Source organism: Lissotriton helveticus, chromosome 7, assembly GCF_964261635.1.
Source record: "Lissotriton helveticus chromosome 7, aLisHel1.1, whole genome shotgun sequence".
Lineage (NCBI taxonomy): Eukaryota > Metazoa > Chordata > Amphibia > Caudata > Salamandridae > Lissotriton > Lissotriton helveticus.
This window is the reverse complement of record NC_136068.1, coordinates 136,660,649-136,680,253: the sequence shown is the minus strand read 5'-3', so window position 1 is coordinate 136,680,253 and position 19,605 is coordinate 136,660,649.

Here is a 19,605-nt window from a genome sequence, read left to right as displayed (position 1 = left end):
GAATAGTAAAACCAACACTGCAAATCCCAATACTTTCCCATAAGTGTCTATGTTTGGAGTTTGAATAGTAAGTTTACCATCACCAAAGTCCAAAATCGCTGAGTTTAGAATCGTAACAATAAATCTGAACCCTTCAGAGTTCAGAACATTCCCCAGTGTGGCTAAGGTTAGAGTCTAAAAAGTAACCAAAGTGACCAAGTTTGGAGTGGGAATTGTTAATTGGACACCCTAGAGTCCGTATAAAAACAAGGTGAAGTGAGACGCTGAATTGGGGCAACTCTCAGACTCCCTTAAACATTGCAATCAGTACGCAGAAGAGGGAAAGCCTCGCAACGGATGAAATCCTAAGGTTTTAGGAGATCAAATTAACTGGTCTCAATATATATCAAAGTGGAAAGGGATCTGCACCCAGGTGAAGCGGTGCAACCCTTGCATCACATGGATATAATACTAGGATCCTCACCCACTAGTATCACCAGGGGCATACTTCATCATTGAATCCTAACCCACTGTACCTAGTGTGAGTGGGTAGGCTCATGCAGTTTGTAAGCGGAGCTCTTAATAAAAACTAAGTGCAAGTTAAAAAGCCTTCAGGGTGCTAATTCTTGTTTATTAATAAGGTCCTTTTGCTGGGATAAAAACAGTGTGATGTTCAATGAGTGCAATGACCCCTAACGTGGACAGATGCTGTACCATCACAAGGGATGGAATGGCTCCAGGCGGTTAAAATTGTTTGCAAAATGGAAATAGGACTTGAAAACAGTGCACATTCTGAGATAAGGGATGAATTTTTAAACTACAATGGTACTAGCAGAGCGTAAAAATTCTGTGTGTCTTATGATTACATCTGCGTGGGACTAGCAACCAGGAAACTGGATGGGCTGGTACGCAGGACTATATCTTTATAGTATCTTTATAGTATATCTGCAAATAACCTGGAGCGGTACAGGTCGGATGTCAGGCTAGACTTTGCAAACTATGGTAGTATGAGGACATAAAAAAAAAACATCTATAGCTCAGTAAGGTCAACATGCTGCAGCCTGTTACCAGTGCCACTCAAGGTCAGCAGGCTTTCTTCAGCACAGACTAAATCCGTAGATTTTCTACAGAATGTGTTAAATACCAACTCCTAATGCAGGTTTACAGAGTACTCTTAACATGAAGCATGCAGTCATACAGACTAAATAGGGCCTTTTCCCTCTAATGGTCTATGACTCCTAAAAAGTCAGGCTCCATGAGGTAGTGGAGGTGGTGTCATCCCTGTCGTCACACTTACACCAAGAGACATCGTCCTCCCTTGCACCTATTCAGCTCCCCGTACTCCTCCAACCAGAGTCCCAAATGTTCCCCAAAGTTGCTGTGTTTTATGTTGGGAACATCAAAGACCAATAAGCAAGAGAGACCCTAGTTACCCAGTCGCGATACATTTTGAGTCATCATCACAGTGATAGGAGCTTGCTGAGATACTTTGGTGTAGCTCATGTGCAACGGAATATACGAGGAGGAGACAGGGAGAAGAGACTACACAGACTAGAGTCAAGATATATTCTCAACATGCTGACTAAGTCACCTATGTGGCTGAACAGTTAGTAAGAGTTAGGGGTGCACCTGTAAGGATGTAAGAGGAAATGAAGCAAGCTAACGGAGGATTTAGAGTAGGAAAAAGCTAAGTAGTGGGGTGAAGAAATGAAAGGTAACTGCAATTAACGTGCAAGGGGAGTAACCAGTAGCATAACTGAAGTAATTGGAACACTGTTGGCCTTACAGGGCTTAATCACAGATATGTAAACGATGAAATGATTTGTAACCCCTTCTATGCTCAAGACGGAATGGTTCCATCATGAGCATAGGTGCCAGTGTGCTTATGATGGAACCATTCCGTCATAAGCACACGTTAAAAAATCCCTCTGCTGTAAACAGCAGAGAGATTTCCCTTTTATTTTTGCTTTGGGAGGTGGGGAACAGCTTCCCCAACCTCCAAAAGCATAGTGTCTGTTTTCATTGTAATGACAATCGCGCGCATGGCGCGCTGTCATCATTACAATGAAAATGAAACTGAAACTAGGCTATCTCAGCCCCGAGCACCGAAAAACATGGGAGCGGTATCGTTGGAAAGGGAAAAATCTCCCCTTTCCAATGGTACCCTTATCTAGTGGATCCCTGCTTGGGGATTTGGGGATTGCCCCAGGAGGGTGATCCCCAAGCAGGGATCCACTTACTAGCCACCAGAGAGGGGCCTTTGCTCCCCCCTATAAAACTATGCCAGACAGCCTTTCTGCCCCCGGGGGGCTGCCCAGAATGGGCATGACAATGCACCCAACCAAAAAATGGTACAGTATTTCCGCCCCCCCCCCACCCCCACTCCCCCCTGGGAGGCAGATGGGCCAATAGCCCCTTATCTACCCTAGTGGGCAGAAAGCCCACTAGGCACCAGGGTTTTTTTTCTCCAAAGTTCGGGGTTGGGGCTGCCCAGAATGGGCATGCCAATGCCCCCACTTCCCCCCACAAATATCACAGTCTTTCTGCCCCCCCCAGGATGCAGATGGGAGCAGTAGCCCCCTTCTACCCCCCCCCCCAGGGGGGGGGGGGGTAGAAGGCCCACAAGGCACCAGGGATTTCTTTTTTTAATATACGTAGGGGTGGGACTTGCCCAGAACGGGTGTGCCAATGCCCCCAACCCCCAAAAAATTGCCACAGTCTTTCCCCCGCCCCCCCCCCCGAAAGCAGATAGGGGTAAAATCCTCCTATCTGCCTCCCGGGGGGTGGGGGGTGGGGGGGCAGAAAGACTGATAGGCATCAGGGAATATATTTTTTTAATTCACAGTTGCGGGCTGCCCAGAATGGGCATGCGAATGCCTCCACCATGCCCCAAATAATGCCACAGTCTTTCTGCCCCTCCCAGGAGACAGGTTGGAGCAGTAGCCCCTAATCGCCCCCCCAGCGGGCATCAGAGAGCACACTAGGCGCCAGCTATTTTGCTGGCTTTTTTATGAGTGGGGTTGGGGCTGCCCAGAATAAGCATACCACTGCCCCCACCCCCCAAACTAATAGCCACAGTCTTTCTGGCTCCCATGGGGTGCATTTCGGGGCACCTGATTTCCCCTCCAGGGCGGCAGAAAGCCCACTAGGCACTGCCTTGTTTTTAGCAATGTGCCTACCTGTGGATTTTGGGCCCTAGCGCAGCCGCCACATAGGGAAACCTAGCAAACCTGTAAATTCTGTAAAACTAGACACCAAGGGAAATCCAGGATGAGGTGACTTGTGTGCCTCTCACCAGGTTATGTTAACCAGAATCCATTGCAAACCTCAAACTTAGTTTTAAAAAAACACATTTTCCTCACATTTCATTGATGGAAAGCTCTGGGATCTGCTTGGATCCACAAAATTCCACCCACCGCACATTTCCCAAAGTCTTCCGATAAAAATGGTACCTCACTTGTGTGGGAGGGCCTAGTGCCCGTGACAGGAAATGGCTCAAAACGCAACATGGACACACCACATTTTTACAGTGAAAACTGACCCTTTTTTTGCAAGGTGCCTAGCTGTAGATTTTGAACCCTAGCTTTGCCAGCACCTAGGAAAACGTAGCAAACCAATAAATTTTTGAAAACTTGACACCCAGAGGAATCCAGGATGGGGTTACCCAGAATCCCTTGCAAACCTCAAAATGTATCCAAAAAACAATTTTCCTCACATTTCTGTGGTGGAAAGTTCTGGAATCTGCGTGGATCCACAGAATTCTACCCACCACTCATTCCCCAAAGTCTTCCAAGAAAAATGGTACCTCAATTGTGTGGGTAGGCCTAGTGCCCGTGACAGGAAATGGCCCAAAACGCTACGTGGACACACTACATTTTCACAGTGAAAACTGACCCTTTTTTTGCAAAGTGTCTAGCTGAAGACTTTGAACCCTAGCTCCTCTGGCACCTAGGGAAACCCAGCAAACCTATACATTTTTGAAAACTAGACACCCAGGGAAATTCAGGATCGTGTGACTTGTCTGGCGCTCGCCAGGTTCCCGTTACCCAGAATCCCTTTCAAACCTCAAAATTTGTAAAATAAAAACACATTTTCCTCACATTTCTGTGGTGGAAAGTTCTGGATCCACAAAATTCCACCCACCCCGCATTCCCCAGTCTTCCGATAAAAATGGTACCTCACTTGTGTGGGTGGGTCAAGTACCCGCAACAGGCAAGGGCTCAAAACTTATTGAGGAGACATCAAAATTACCTATCACTAAAACAACCTGGTTTTGCGAGGGGGGTCCCATAAGTTTTTGTCCCCAGGCTCGGCGGCCTTCTTGGGAAACCTACCAAACCCACACATTTCTGAAAACTAGACACCCAGGGGAGTCCATTGAGTTTTCCTACCCAGAATCTCCTGTAAACCACAAATTTTGCAGAAAAAAAAATCAACATTTTCTCAAATTTCTTTGTGGGAAAATGTGGTGCGCCCACATTGCATTTTGGGCCGTTTCCTATCGTGGCCACTAACCTACCCACACAAGTGAGGTATCATTTTTATTGGGAGACTTATGGGAACACAAAATTGTGGAGGAACTGTTATTACCTATTAACTTTCAATGCATTTCTGCCTTCCCAATGATAGACAATGGGTAAAAAAGAAGTCACATTGAAAAATGACCCATAATTCACATGCTGGTATGGGTGCCCAAAATTTCGTAGATGTGCAAATACCTACTATTGCTACACTATATAAGCCGTTCCCATTTCAGAAATACATAGGTGACTTTCATACCGATTTTTCACTGTTTATGTTTTTCCAAATGAATTGCTATATACCCGGTACACAATAAAAAAACATTGAAAGACGCTGCTCAGTTATTAGCTCTGGATTCCTTGGGTTCTTGGTGAACCTACAAGTCCTATATATCCCCACAACCAAAAGGGTCAAATGGATGCAACAGTATATTGCTTTCAAACATCTATCGTACTTAGTAAAAGTTACCGGTGAAAGCGTTGGCACAAATGGCTGTTTTCTTTAACTCTTTCAATTTGTTCTATTTTCAACTGTTAGTTTCTGTACAAAAACCTTGAAGGATCCACACAAACGACCCCTTGCTGAATTCACAGTTTTGTCTACTTTTAAGAAATGTACAGCTGTCCAGGATCCATCATTGCTTTCATACCTATTTTTACCATTAACTGGAAGGAGGTTGAAAGCACAAAAAATTGCAAAAATAGGCTATGTCCCAGAAAAATGCCAAAACTGTGTAACAAATGTTGGTTTTCTAACAAATGCCTGCTTGTCTCTGAAAGCTAGGAAGATGGTGATTTCAGCACCACAACCCCTTTGTTGATACCATTTGCAGGGAAAAAACAGACGCTTTCATCTGTGGCCCTTCTTCCCAACAAAAAAATGTAGCTGTATTTTCGCTAATTTCTTGGCCCCTCAAGGGGAAGCTACAGCCCCTGGGTATACTTAGAATTCCTGTGATGTTGGAAGAAAAGGACGCAAATTTGGCGTGGATACCTTATGTGGTCAAAACGTTACAGGGGTCTAAGCGTGAACTACCCAAAATAGCCAAAATAAGGCTTAGCACAGGAAGGGGGGGGGAGGCCTAGAAGCGAAGGGGTTAAATATAAATGCTTTATGAATTGATTAAATTAAGCAGAATATGTTTTGATTAACTCCATTACAAGATGGTGCTATATTAGCACTGCACTAGTAATGTGTTTAACGGTTGATTTGCCAGTGAATAAGAGAGGCAAGAAACATGGCGGTCGCTGACACTGACGAAGTTGACCCACCAAAAGGGGTTTGTTTTGAATATGAAGCAGTACGAATAAGTAGCCAAACATTTACACAAGCCTGCCCTCGCTTGACGGAGCACCCGCTAGACAGTGCGGAAGCAACTGGCAGAATAGCAGCAGATTATATATATATATATGGAAGGCTAGAGTAGCCTAAACGCGTAGGCCGTCCGTTTTTTGATAAACTACATCCTGCACATGGTGTGTAAATAAAGAATAAGTTGTGAAAAACTTACTGCTGCTGTGCTGTGACTTCTGCCGACGAGTGGGGGGCAAGGAGAATTCAGAAAATATATATATATATATATATTTTTTTTTTTCCCCACAAGGTTAAGACGCCGCACTCAGGAATTGTCAATAACTTTCTTTATTTGGCAAACTCCACAATCAGTCTGTCAAACCGACGCGTTTCGGGCATGCGCCCTTTCTCACGGTAGGTGGCATTACTTTTTCCACAGATTTTAAAGGCTATGCACTTTGAACCTGTCCCATAGAATTCTGGGATTGGTAGTTTCTATACAATTCACAACGGAAAACACCTTAAGTGACAGTGATTAGCATTCTCTTTGAAATGTTTTATATGACACATTTTAAGAACTGCTGATGCATTAACGTTTTCAAATTAAGATATATATATATATACACTAGCAACTGGCCAATGTTAAGGTTGCCACATACCATACCTGCCTAGTCTTGATTCCATCTCATGCCCCCTTTTGTTTTCCGATTACTTTCCTTGTTTTTCACCCATTTTCCTCTTTGTCACTGTTTTCCCCTCTTTCATCTTTCCCTCTCTTCTACCATTCTCTCTCTTGCTCTGGGTCAAAATATGACAGTGAAGATAAGCCCTATGACATGAGTGCCAGTCACCACCACATGCACCCGCTGGCACAAATTGAATTGCTTCATGTAGGACGCGTGGTTTTAAGCTTACAATCCTGTGTGAGGGGAACATCTTTCATCAACCACATACAGTACAGACTACCAAGTGTGCCACCCCTAGAAGCACTGCAGTGCCTACATTTTTGCTGAAAACGCTCGACGAGAAAGGTCTTTTCCTCACAATTAAATGGTGCAACATGTACTACGCGGATGCCAATGGTTGTGGCCCCATGGCATTTAAAATTAAAAACTCCACTTACACGTCTCATAAGCTGACCACCAATGTCACACTATTTTACATCAAACCCATTTTTGGTTTGTCCTTTGACTTTATGTGACGATTGAAGTAGAAACAGTTTCAGGCGTTGCTTCCAATTCTCTGCACGATTAAAGCACCTACATTATTAGCCAGCCACTGAGGCATGTAAACATAGCTATTTGTTTGGTTAACACGACACAATTGAATTGAAGGTTCTGTCTTGAATCTTGCCAGGAGATGTTTCTCAATTGTGTGCCTTTCTTTTCTCTTGGCCGCATAAGAAGACGCACTTCTTCGGTGAGGCGGCCAGATTGCACTACTGGACAATACATAGATCCCGTGTTATCTACCCTGCAGCACGTTGCTCGTATTATTACGGTAAACAACGTTTACAACACATCGTTTACAACGCATTCCTAATCTGACCCTTCTCCTTTTTTAAACTTCTTTTTGGGGACTCGGCTAAGTCCCAAGATGGCTACCTACTCTTTTTGGTTGAAGCATGAGATCTGTGAGAATCATGAGGATCCGCGTCTCTAGATATGCACATTTTTTTCCTTTAATATCTCAATAATTACTAAACTGATTTACACCAAGTCACAAATGGCACTCTTTCAGGACCAAGATCTAGCTTTCTGTCAAATTCGGTGTCATTTCGTTCAGCGATTCGACTTGTAGTCGTGCCTAAAATCCCTATGGGAAATTCCTTGGGGAAAACATGTTTAAAACGTATTTTGGGACCCCCCTTTCTTCTTGGCCACAGCTTGATGAACCACCCCAAATCATTCAAGACAGCAGCTGAAGTGAGTGACAAACTAGTGTTGAAACTTTTTTGAAGATTCGTCAAACGGCGCCAAAGTTATTTCTAAAAGAAACAGCTTTTAGATATATTAGTGTTAGCATAAGTCTTATGGGATTTTATTGAGTCCCTGACTCCAAACGTTTCTATGGGATTGTGATGCAGTATCTGTCAATGTAATCCTCAAAAAAGGGGGAGAGGTGGAGGTCCGAAAAAACTCAGCCTCCTATACGTACTGTAGTAACCAAAGAGAGTCCATCTGTTTCATTGGACTATCTTTCCACTCATTAAATTAGGTAGAAAACAGAAAGGTTTCTTAAAATAACCCTCACCACCAAGGTTTCCCCTTGGTGGCATGCTTCATCATAGGGTTCTTCCTGCCCTGCTGCGGAACGGGGCGTGCAACAACCTACGAATACATGAGAGCACTATTATCATATACTATGAAGTATGGGGAGGTATAAGAGTGGGAGGGTCTTGGCTAGATAGATCTATTTCACGCATGACTTAGTCTTCATGGTTTGATCCAATTTGTCAATACTGAGGGTCTTATTTGCAAGCTCATTGTGTTGCCGGTTCTTCACTTTCTTTGATGCACCGGCAGCTAAGTGTGCCTACCCATATTTACAAGGCCACGTAAAGCCACCCTGCGTGTCTTTTCATGGCCTTGCAAATTTGGCCCCTTTCACGCATTGCTCTGTGTGAATTGGGCATCCCATGGCTCTTGCTGTCGGTGTTTTCTGACAGTGGTTAAGTTTGGAGTAGGAACAGTAACTCCGAACGCTCCAGAGTTCAACACGTTTCCCAATGTAGCTAAGGTTGAAGTGCAAATAATAAATTGGAGCACCACTGAGTGCGACACAGTCACCACCATTGCTAATTCTTGAGACTTCACTCCTCTGAAGAGGTCCAAAACCTTTGTTTTGAAAAGCAGAAAACCTGTGAATTTTTACATGGACAGATACATTTTCTCACAGTTAACTTTCTTGGCCAGACATATTAAGGGAAGCTCATGCCCCTCACCTTTGTATGCCCATAAGCCTGGGAGTTGGTATGAGGGAAACAAGCTGTGGGACCTCAAAATAATGTGTTACTAGGACATGTGCCTTCCAGAGAAAATAGGAACATCTTAGTCTTTATTTTTATGGCACAAGGCCAGCTGCTGTCACAGACCCTTATTGTAAGCCACTTTTTGAAGTTCATCTATTTGCCAATAGGACATGTCATTGCTTTTCTGTCACAATTTTGATCTCATTCAAAATTTTATATCTAACCCACAAATTCATCCATCAGCAATCCCCATTGTAGATGGGAAAGTGTCTCATTCAGTTCTCTAAGGTGGGTTCTACTATCACTGGACGATGAGCAGTTCAGGCTTCGTAGGTCCAAAAGCATTTATGGCGATGGTAAAAGGTTTTCAGTGCTTTGTTCAAACTAATGGGGAAATAATTAAAATGTCTTATACTGGAAATGTTTGCATAAAGCCTATACAGCTTCTCCATACCAGTACATTTTCTCTGACCATTTTTTGGAGGATCATTTAGAATGCCCCTTTAATTTAGTTTGTGAAGGGGTGGTATAAATTTACACACTCACTCACAAAGACGTAGGCAGGGGAGAGAGACCCGCAGGTATGGAGCACTTGCACAATAGGGGCCTATTCACAAAGGCAAATTTACCCTTGAGTAAATCCACAGATGTCAATTAAATCTCATACTATTGGTTCTTCACAATTCCCGAGTGTAAATTTCCCCCAAAGTATAGACTTAAATGTCTACACCCCAAAAACCAGAGTTTGGAGCCAAATGTATGAGTGTAAAGTTACTACTTAATACTTTTCACACATATGTGGAGCTTTCCACCACTTCCGGGGACTGATGGTTTCCAGGCGCAATTTTAAACCACCTACCCCTCTGAAGCCTAAGATGGCATAGTTGTATAAAGCAGCCAAAGCCACTGGTATCCTGCCGGACACCACCAGAGAGGCAGTGATCGTCCCTATACTGAAGCATTGGAAGGCGGCACACAATCGTTCAGCGTACAGACCCCTGTTGATGTTAAATATCAACTATAAGGTCCTGAGTAAGATCTTGGCAACCCACCTGCTATTCCACATGATGTACTTGATGCATTCCGACCATACAGGATTTATCCAGGGTCGTAACACAGCAACTAACATTAGACGTCTCGTGGCAATTATGGAGGCTGGTGAATATGCCAAAGAGGAATCAGCCTGTCGATATTGAAAACGTTTTTGACAGCCTCGAATGGCACTACCTCTATGAGGTGATGTTGCACATGGGATTGGGAGAGCACTTTGTGGCCTAGACGCAACTGTTATATACAAGATCGGCTGCCAGAGTGTGCACCAGCAGGACCATATCGGTGGGTTGCCTGGTGGAACAGGGGACACAACAGGGGTGCCCCTTGTCTCCACTGCTCTTCGCAATCACCATGGAGCCCTTGGCAGCAAATGCGAGGGCTGGCGGGCATTTATGGGCTTAACAATATGCAGGCACTGCCACGAGATAGCACTGTATGCAGACGACCTGTTGCTCTTGTTGCGCAACACAGAAGAGGACCTGAGGTGGGCCAGAAACATGCTGGAGGAGTTCGGACTCCTTTCTGGACTGCAGATTAACTGGCAGAAATCCAGGCTTTTCCCTATGATATGAAGGGAGGACCCCCCAGTGCACCTATCCATTGTTCAGTGGGAACCCCGGTGCTTGACTTTCCTGGGGGTTAAGATCTATCACAACAGGGATGATCTATTAGAGGGAAATGCAGGATGCGCAATTAGTTCCCTGAAGTCCTCCATGAATTTCTGGAGAATTCTTCCGCTATCGGTGATCGAGAGAAGAGCCCTTCTGAAGATGGTGGCTCTTCCCCAGCTTCTTTATTTTTTCTCCACATTTCCCTTATGGATCCCAGGGATGTGGTACCGCAAACCCTGAGCACTGAGTTTATCTGGGGATCGGGAAACTGGAGGGTGGCGTTACCCACAATGCAGAGCCCGACGGGGGAAGAGGGTCTTGTAGTCTCTGATTTTGAGCTCTATTACATTGCGGCCCAGCTGCAATGGCTGATCGAGGGAATTGAGCACATATGGAACCCAGAATGGACCCCTGGTCCCTTTGGGCCACCACTTCACGATCTTCTTGGGGTTCTCCTTTGAGTGCAGTTACCCAACTCGAGTAACTCGCATGAGTTTCGTGTGTTGACAATGTGCTGGAATAGAGGCTGGCAGAGAACACTTACTAAGTCTCTATGCTCGACGGAACTGCCTATGGACTACCTGCATTCACTCCCACACAGGGGTAAATGGCGGGACCTAGACCAATGGGTGGAGGCGGGGCCGACAAGGGTGGGAGATCTGTAAAGGAACTCAGAGCTGCTCCTCTTTGAGAACTTCAGAGCAGAATTTGACTTACCGCAGGGGCTCTTCCTGCTTCATACGGCACTCACGTCGGAGATCAAGAAACACAGAGGACGGGGATCCACTGAACCTGCAACATCCCAGATCTGTCCATATATGGCGCTTTCAGATAGACTTTCACAGACGGTTTCATGTCTCTATAGGGCACTAAGATCAGACCAACAGATGCTTCTGGACGCACTGAGAACTAGGTTGGAGGAGGACCTTGACACTCCTATTTAACCAAAAGACTGGGAAAAAATCCTAGAATGCCCACTATAGATCTCTAGAAATGCACGTTTCAAACTCATCAATTACTACTTCCTGCAGAGGGCATACTTGGCACCCAAGCGCATAGGCAGATACTGCCATACACAAGACACAACATGCCCCCGATGTAGCAATGCTAGTCTCCAGATCCTTCACATGTTCTGGACATATTCCACACTACACAGTTTTTGGGTCATACAAACAGTCGAGGAGTGCATTGAGAAGAGATCCCACGCACCCCGGAGGCACTGTCTGCTAGGCTGGTTCCACCACCGTGCAAATACAAAGATAATGGGGAGGCTTCAGGATCTAGCATGTATCATTGCCAAACGCAAGATAGCTCGGAACTGGAAGGCAACAGGAGGCCCACAACTGACAGTATGGAAGAGGGAGCTGGTAAAATGGGCGGGTTGCGAGGGAAGGATACCCCTGAGGGAAGCACAGAGGGGCATAGGGAACATAGATGGAGCTCGAACCTGGATAGCACTGGTGGATGGCTTGACCAACCCAGAGCCGGACTCACCGGTGGGCTCTCCAGTAGAGTCACTGTGATGACCTGTATGATTCAAAGTTGGAGGCCCGCTCAGCATTGAATTCCTTTGAAACGCGCAATGCTAGTCAGTCTCGTCCAGAGAGCAGGGCGTCCCACTAACCAGAAGTTTGATGATATGGCTCATCTTGTTTCCATTTTTATATGCAAAGCTGGATATTACATGGAAGGTGAAACTCAATAAAATCTGTTTAAAATCTCTGGCACTGCGATGGGAATCTCCTCCATTGAGGTGGAGCTCTCCGCCAATATGGCAGAGATCTCTCTAAAGGAAATAATAGTTAAAATGATTGAAAAGCACTTCTAGATTGCATATTCAGTCATCTCCATGGCAACTTACAGGTGTGCTGCCTTAAAGCTTATGAGACAACAAAACCATGCTTACGTTCTGCAGTATGCGTGTACGCTGCTACTTACAAACGAGCACTGATTCCAATTGCGCAAATGTTTAAAAAACACACACTCACATTTGACGTTTTCTGCGTCTTTTCCTGGTACAGACTGTAAATCGTGCTTTCAGAACATTAGTTGGAATATGTTGCTAATTTTACCAAAAATATTTTCCCCAGAAACTTCAGTTTTGAAAAATGCTTTCTGGGCAGTCAGCTCCTGCACTTTGTGTTGAAAATGGTAATTAAGTGGACTTTTCAATTTTTGCCGAGATTAGTGGATACTCCACGAAAATTATGGCAAAAATTAAAAAATGTACTTTTTTGTCCAGTGGACAGGGTATTCCTAATCTGACCCTTCTTTTATAAACTTCTTTTTGGGGACCTGGCTAAGTCCAAAGATGGCTAAGTCCCAAGGTGGCTAGCTACACTTCGTGGTTGAAGCATGAGATCTGTCGGAATCACGGAGGATCCGCGTCCCTAGATATACAAATTTGTTTTCCTTTAATATCTCAAAAACTACTAAATTGATTTACACCAAGTCACAAAATGCACTCTTTCAGGACCAAAATCTAGCTTTCTGGCAAATTCGGTGTGATTTTGTTCAGCAGTTCGACTTGTAATCGTGTCTAAAATCCCCATGGGAAATTCAGTGGGGGAAACGTATTTGGGACCCCCCTTTCTTCTTGGCCTCTTGTGATTGTTCTTGTGCAGAAATGTGTCCCTTCCTGCACAAAAACAATCACCGCTACTATGCAGACTACTTTGGACAATGGTGCAAGGATGCCTGCATTGGCTCATGGCAGCCCATTGTGTGCCAGCCCAGGGGCAAAGAACAGGAATGAGCCAAATCTTGTAGATACAGTGCATTCCTGTCCTTACCTTGTGACGTACTGCAGTGCAGCCGGAAGGCTTGCTGCGCTGCCGTGCATCAAAATATTGTAAATGAGGCCGGGAGACTCTTGTGGACCTTTGAGTTCTTCTGCCACTTGTAGAAGCTGGAGATCCACTCTGCTAAGTCAGGGAACACCTGGTTGGACTAAGCCCATGACAAAAATCCATCATCCTGAAATTGATCTCAATCGTAAATGTAAATGTAAATGTAAATGTAAATGTGCTGGACTTGTAAAGCGCACAGCTGCCCGTAAGCGTCCCGGCGCTTGCTTAGGGAACCCGTCCTGGTATTCCCCTGTGAGAAACCCCGGCAGGGTGTCCACAAGGTGAAAGCCAGGCATCCCGCCGCGAGGGGCCGTAGTGGAGATTAAGCAAGCTATTGCCCAGAGTCGCAGAGCGTGACCCCGTGAGTTGAGTAGGCACCAGAGCGAGAATTGTCGAGTCCGTGGAATTTTGAGCCCGAGACCCACCGAGGCGGGGAATCGAACCCTGGTCCACAGTCGATCTCAGCTTCCGGGTCTGCCGCCTCTAACCACTGAGCCACGCTTCTCCACTATCGTGAGGGTCGTGTTATACAACTACCTTGTAGTGAGTGTTGCTTGCTCACCCTCAAGGTTTTCTCTATGTGGAGAACAGATTAACTGTTCAATAAAGGGTCCCAATAGGCTTTACTGAGTCAAAGATGTTCCATTTGCATAATGGTTGTGGAGATTTGGTGGACAGACCTGTCCAGGTCATTGAGACAACTAAGGGACTAAAATGGTCCCAGGTTTGTATGGTAAACATTAGCCTGTGAGACAAGGCATGGAGTTTTCCTTTGAAGAAGGAGCTTCAGTTAGATAAGTTAAATTAGTTAAAATACTGTGACCAAGACTGTGGTCAAGCCCCCATGAATGCCTTTACTAGGAAGTGATACTTCATGCACTCCAGCAGACTGTAATGACTATCAGCAGCTTCTCTGGGTATATATTAAATACCAACACTTGAATGTGTATTTGTAACACTTCCTTGAGTTTATATTGAAGGGTGTATAACTTGTCTTCAGGAATCCTTTTTTTGGTAATATTTTTTACGGTAAACAGACATAATATCGACTACAAAATATCGAATGGACATAATATCGAGTACAAAATATAGGCTGGACAAAATATCGAATGGACAGAATATAGACATCAAAAATATCGTTTTGAAGGTAAGTAATGTAATATCGAATGTTAAAAATATAGAAAGTTAAAATATCGAAGTATATAATATAGGTTATTAAAATTGTCGAATTTTTAATATTATCGAATTTTGTATAGTGTTTGTTATGGTATTATATGTGTGAAAAGTGTGTATTTATGTTATAATTAATTTTAATTAATGAATTTTGTTTTTTTAATTTTTGCGTAATTTAATTCTGTAGCGGGTTGTGGGTTTATAGGGGAATAGGGTGGGAAGTAATTTAATTATAATTAATTAAATATGTAAATTTATATATTGGTATTCATTTTTAATTAATTGTTAATTTATATTTGGTAATTAATTAAATTTTAATTGGCAATTAATTTTAATTAATTGATTAATTGCTAATTATCTTAATTTTACTAATTTATATTCTGTAGCGGGTTGTGGGTTTATAGGGGAATTGGGTGGGAAGTAATTTATTTATAATTAAATAAATATGTAAAAATATTTATTGGTATTTATTTAGAATTAATTGTTAATTAATTTTTTATGGGTAATTAATTAAATTTTAACTGGCAAATAATTTTATTTAATTGATTAATTGCTAATTATGTTAATTTTACTAATTTATTTTCTGTAGCGGGTTGTGAGTTTATAGGGGAAATAGGGTGGGACGTAATTTATTCATAATTAATTAAATAATTACCTTTATTTAATTGTTTTTAATTTGAATTAATTGTTAATTAATTTTTAATTGTTAATTAATTTTTAATTGTTAATTAATTGTTAATTTGTAATTAATTTGAATAGGTAACTAATAGTAAAAATTAATTGTAATTTTAATTGATCAATTATTATATTATATTAAATTGATAATTACTTTTAATTAATTTGTTATGGATATAAATTTATACTGTTTTTAAATAATATAAGAAGTATTTACTTTCCCTGCTGTTGCATCTCTGGAGTGGTAATAGTAATGTTTACCCCCACGCTATCCCACGCTTTCCCTACTTTTGCACTCTTTGGAGTGGGATTAGTAATTTTAACCCCTACGCTATCCAATGCTTTCCCTACTGTTGCACTATTTGGAGTGGGAATAGTAATTTTAACCCCTACGCTTTCCCTACTGTTGCACTCTTTGGAGTGGGAATAGTAATTTTTACCCCTACGCTATCCAACGCTTTCCATACTGTTGCACTCATCGGAGTGGGAATAGTAATTTTTACCCCTACTCTATCCAACGCTTTCCCTACTGTTGCACCCACTGGAGTGGGAATAGTAATTGTTACCTCTACGCTATCCAACGCTTTCCCTACTGTTGCACTCACTGGAGTGGGAATAGTAATTTTTACCCCTACGCTATCCAACGCTTTCCCTACTGTTGCACCCACTGGAGTGGGAATAGTAATTTTTACCTCTACGCTATCCAACGCTTTCCCTACTGTTGCACTCTTTGGAGTGGGAATAGTAATTTTAACCCCTACGCCTGTGGTTCCCAAAGTGTGCGCCGCGGCGCCCTGGTGCGCCGTTATCAGTAGCCAGGGGCGCCGCGCACGATGTTGGGAAAGATAGGGTCTGGCCGCGTTTGGCCCCCCTGTGCAGCAATGTCAGAAGCACCGGAGTAATAGTGCGCTATAAAAACAAGGAAAACACATGATCACACGCACACTCATGCATGAATAAACACACAAACGCCACGCACAGGCTTTATTTCCAACAAGTCAAGCCTCATTTTCTTTCTTTTCCTACACGGGGAGACAGGAATCAATCAGGGGTCAAAAACATTATGAATCGCCTCGCTGCTATATTTAAGTCGACACATCTCATTTTAGCAGAGGGAGGATTATATAATTCTGTTTTGTACGAAGGGCCTTCAATGTTGTATGTAGACCAGTAAACGTCATATTGTCAGGCGTGCAAATTAAAAAATTGTACTGCGTGTATTTGGGATACGGCACAAAATAAAAAGAGATATATGCAAGAAAGATACTAGAGAAAACGATATATAGCAGAGATAAAGGTAAAAAAATGGAGGAAAGACAGAATGAGAGTAAAGGGGAAGCTTGAAATGAGGGGGAAACAACAGAAAAAGTGCAAGAAAGAGAGGAGGAATGATACAGAGTACACAGGAGAGTGAAAGAGGGAGATTGAGATGAGGGTAAAAAAAGGAGGAAAGCTAGAAGAAGAGTGAAGGGGGAGCTTGAAATGAGGGGGAAACGACAGAAAAAGTGCAAGAAAGAGAGGAGGAATGATACAGAGGACACAGGAGAGTGAAAGGGGGAGATTGAGATGAGGGTAAAAAAAGGAGGAAAGACAGAAGAAGAGTGAAGGGGGAGCTTGAAATGAGGGGGAAACAACAGAAAAAGTGCAAGAAAGAGAGGAGGAATGATACAGAGGACACAGGAGAGTGAAAGGGGGAGATTGAGCTGAGAGTAAAAAACGGAGGAAAGACACAACGAGAGTGAAGCAGGAGCTTGAAATGAGGGGGAAACAACAGATAAAGTGCAAGAAAGAGTGGAGGAATAACACAGAGGACACAGGAGAGTGAAAGAGGGAGATTGACATGAGGGTAAAAAACGGAGAAAAGACACAGGACGAGTGTGAAGGGGGAGCTTGAAATGAGGGGGAAACAACAGAAAAAGTGCAAGAAAGAGTGGAGGAATGACACAGAGGACACAGGAGAATAAAAGGGGGAGATTGAACTGAGGGTAAAAAACGCAGGAAAGGCAGAAGGACAGTGCACAAACTCCATAATAAAAGGTGAAATGCCAATGACATGAGGTGGGAGAGTGGGCCACCATGTCAAGTCAACCCAACAAATACGGGAACCACCACAATATTTGAGTACATCCTGTATCTCGCCCTCCCTAATGTGCATTTATAAAAAAATATTTTTTGTGTTTACTTTCAAAATCAATAAAGTGCTGTAGATGTGCACCCCAGGTCTTGCCAATATGCTACTCCTCACCTTTAATTTAAAGAAAAGATGAAAAATCATCGGTCCAGTGTTCCAAAATTTGCAATGTGAGGCTCTTCGCTTACTACTTGATGTGCTTACAACACCTCTGAGAATGACTAATGGTCTGCTGGTAGTTTGTGAATAGCTAGCTAGCAGCTGCTATCCTTTTTGTCCCTAATACCTTGATTGCATCCCAATTAATTTAAGGAAGCCAACAGGAAGTATTCCCGAGGTCTTGCTTACAACTCCCCGATCCGCCCACTGGTAAACAAAAAATGGTGGGGAGCCACGGCCAACTGCCAATTAGGTCAAGGGAGCCACGGGTTAAAAAAGTTTGGGAACCACTGCCCTACGCTATCCAATGCTTTTCCTACTGTTGCACTCTTTGGAGTGGGAATAGTAATTTTTACCCCTACGCTATCCAACGCTTTCCCTACTGTTGCACTCTTTGGAGTTGGAATAGTAATTTTTACCCCTACGCTATCCAACGCTTTCCCTACTGTTGCACCCACTGGAGTGGGAATAGTAATTTTTACCCCTACGCTATCCAACGCTTTCCCTACTGTTGCACTCTTTGGAGTGGGAATAGTCATTTTTACCCCTACGCTATCCAATGCTTTCCCTACTGTTGCACTCTTTGGAGTTGGAATAGTAATGTTACCCCTACGCTATCCAACGCTTTCCCTACTGTTCACCCACTGGAGTGGGAATAGTAATTTTTACCCCTATGCTATCCAACGCTTTCTCTACTGTTGCACTCACTGGAGTGGGAATAGTAATTTTTACCCCTACGCTATCCAATGCTTTCCCTACTATTGCACTCTCTGGAGTGGGAATAGTAATTTTTACCCCTACGCTATCCAACCCTTTCTCTACTGTTGCACTCTCTGGAGTTGGAATACTAATTCGTACCTCTACGCTATCCAACCCTTTCTCTACTGTTGCACTCTCTGGAGTGGGAATAGTAATTTGTACCCCTATGCTATCCAACGCTTTCCCTACTGTTGCACTCTCTGGAGTGGGAATAGTAATTTTTACCCCTACGCTATCCAACGCTTTCCCTACTGTTGCACTCTCTGGAGTGGGAATAGTAATTTTTACACTTCCGCTATCCTACGGTAATAATATTGGATATTATTTAATTATATTATGTTACTATATATATATGTTTTAACAAATATGATTGTAATTTTTTTTTATAACTTTCATTAATTATTTCATTACTATAAGGTAATTTAAGTATTTTTAAGTATATTTTAGTTATTAATTTTTAATATTAATTTAATTTAACATTGTTTTTAATAAAGTCGATATTTTTATAAACTATATTTTTGTACACGATATTTTTTACTCGATATTTTTGTACTTACCTCTTTGTAGATACAAAGTCGATATTCTGTCTGTTGATATTTTGTCTCCGATATTTTTGATAGTCGATATTATGTCCCTCGATATTATGTCAATGATCCATTTTTTTACCATTATGGCTGAGAGTGTGGCATTGGGTTTTAATAATGGCCTCCTTTCAGCTACAAAACTAGGAAGGGGTTGTTGGAGAGTAGGGTCTGCTTCCTATGGTCACCCCCCACTTTTTGCTTTTGCTTTACTGGTTTTCGACTTTGATGTGGCTGTGGGCCTGCTAATCAGACCCACAGCCCAGATGTACTCTCTCTAAATTCACACCATGTACTCTAGGTACATCCACAATTGGGAATTGGTTCACCTTGTCAGCCCCTGTAGAAGTGTACCCTAGGTACTCAGGGCATAGGTGTAACAAAGGCAGCATGCATTATGCCACCCCTGGCTGGCCACTCCAACTGACACAACTGGCTGATCACTCAGCTGGGGAAAGGTTGTGTAATAACCCCTTGCTTAGGTATAGTTGTTCCTATATCTACCCTTATATATAGACACACAGTAACCTATAAGTCACTCCTATGGCAGGCCTTAACAATCCTGGAGGCAGAGTGCTTGGTTATGTGTGAGATGGTGCTCTAGCATGAGCTGAGCCTGTCTGCAGCTTGCGGAACCATGTCCTTATAGCTGTTCTATGATATCGCCTTACCATATACTCTTAAGTGCATTATAATCCTCGCGGTTGAATGCTAACTTTGGTTTGGCTTTATCTAAACATGTCGTGTAAGCTGTCAGACGCTTTTGAATACTACCCCCTCGCCAATTCTGGCGACGGGGGTAGCATTCCACCCTTCTAGAGGGAGAAGACAAGTTGCTGCTGACTATCCC